Below are 1,795 nucleotides of genomic sequence, written 5' to 3' on the forward strand. Positions count from 1 at the left end.
GCCTGGAGTCAACAAGGCTCTTTTCTGGGACTTCTGCTGAAACTGTGGGGAAGACACAATCACTCTTTCCACTGAGGTGGCTGAGGACGCACGTAAGCCTGGAGCGGCTGGCGGCCATCTGTTCCCTGCAGGGCGAGGACCTGCTAGGAGGGAGCGGGGTCCCAGGTGCCTCCTGACCCCGGTCAAGCCCCGAGCAAACTCACCGTGAAGTTTTGCCACGTGAACTGCTAGATCCCCTGTGCGAGGCGGGTTACCGTCACTTGCAACTCAGAGTCCTGTAATGATGTCACTCTCTGCCGTTTATACTGAGGTCCATTTTCTCGGGAGGCAGAGAAAGGGCTGGAGTTAGAGCCAGCCGTGTGGGAACTGCCGGCCGCCCTTGGCCCGCCTTATCATTTTAGTGCTTGTTGGCGGTAACTGCAGAGTATGGCACCGATCCTTGAATAATTGTTTTTGAGACTTTCTATGAAAGCCCGAGGGTGCTCCCTGCTTGAACGCCTTGCATGTATCACTGTATGGCCTGGAAGAAAACACAGAACAACCCTCCCCAGGGAGCCCCTACCTCGATTCCCCTGGACGCTCCTGCAGACCGAGACCCTCTTTCCCGATGTTTTACTCCGTGATGGTCTAGAACAGAGAGCCTGGGGGCGTGGGGAAGAAAGCACGTGGTGGCTCTCTGGAAGTGCCCGTGTAATACGGGGCAGAGAGTAAATGTGCACAGATGTCACTGTGATCATCACCATAACAGAAACTGGGAGCAGGAATCCCTGTGCCCCGCGGCGAGCTGGGGCCTGACAAGTTTCTCTGACCCTTCGGTTTCCACATCCCTGGGGACGGGGAGCCACAGCTCTCCCTTGGGGACCCGGGTGGGATGTCGCTGTAATAATAACTAGTGTCGCATATCTGCCCCTCCAGACGCTGGCTCCGCCCTCTCCCGCTTCCCACCTCGCAGGCTGCCCTGTGTCCGTGGACCACCAGGAACTCCTCTGCCCCCCGACCCCAGTCTGATTGGGGAGCCCCGCAGCAGGCCAAAGGGAGGGAAGAGGCAGGACAGGCTACTCCTCCTCCCGGCTCTCTCCCTTCAAGGCCTTTATTAGTTTCCTGGAGCTGCCATGGCAAAGCAGTGCAGACTGGGTGGCTTAAAGCAACAGGCGTTTATTCTCTCACAGGTCAGGAGGTCATTGAGTCAAGGCGTCGGCTCCCTCGCGGAGAACCCCCCAGCCCCCTCCAGCTTTGGCTCCCCGCTCCCATCAACTCGTCCTCTTCACGCCATCTCTCCGTCCTCTCCTTCTCATAAGGTCAGTCAGGTCAGTCGGTTACCAATTAGGCCCCGCCCTACATCCCAGGTGCTCTCATCTCGAGGTCCTTAACCAATTAAATTCGGTTGCATTCTGAGCTTCCAGGTGGACGTGGATTTCGGCAGATGCTGTTCAACACACGACAAAGCCCTCGTGGACTGGTCGTGTCCCCTGAACAGAGGTCACTGCTCCCCTCAGTGTGTCCTGCTCTGCAGGACTAGCTCTCGTGCTGGGCTTGTGTCACTGCCTCCCAACATCGCCCCGTCACACTGGGGGGTGGGAGCAGCTCTGAAAGTGCCTGCTCTGGGCTCCTGCACGCGCCTCTTCTCCCCCGAGGTTCCCCTACACCCCGCCTTGTAAATAAACCCTCCTCGAATGACCCTGGAAGTGCCGTCTGTTTCCTGCTGGCATGCGGGTGGGTACAGCCACCAGCACGGAGCACTTCACCCCGCCTTCCATCCGCAGTTAGTGTTGTTTCTACGTGAACCAAGAAACAG

The 1,795-nt window shown here is 58.1% G+C and overlaps 1 long non-coding RNA gene across 1 annotated transcript; it reads left to right on the forward strand.

Annotated features, from left to right (window-relative positions):
* The first annotated feature begins 762 nt into the window (after positions 1 to 762).
* Positions 763 to 1,678, forward strand: LOC111732720. The gene is made up of 2 exons (XR_002777668.1): positions 763 to 1,298; positions 1,404 to 1,678. It is a non-coding gene; the product is annotated as an uncharacterized LOC111732720 (long non-coding RNA).
* Positions 1,679 to 1,795: the final 117 nt, after the last annotated feature.

Source organism: Pteropus vampyrus, unplaced genomic scaffold, assembly GCF_000151845.1.
Source record: "Pteropus vampyrus isolate Shadow unplaced genomic scaffold, Pvam_2.0 Scaffold484, whole genome shotgun sequence".
In the NCBI taxonomy this organism is placed as follows: domain Eukaryota; kingdom Metazoa; phylum Chordata; class Mammalia; order Chiroptera; family Pteropodidae; genus Pteropus; species Pteropus vampyrus.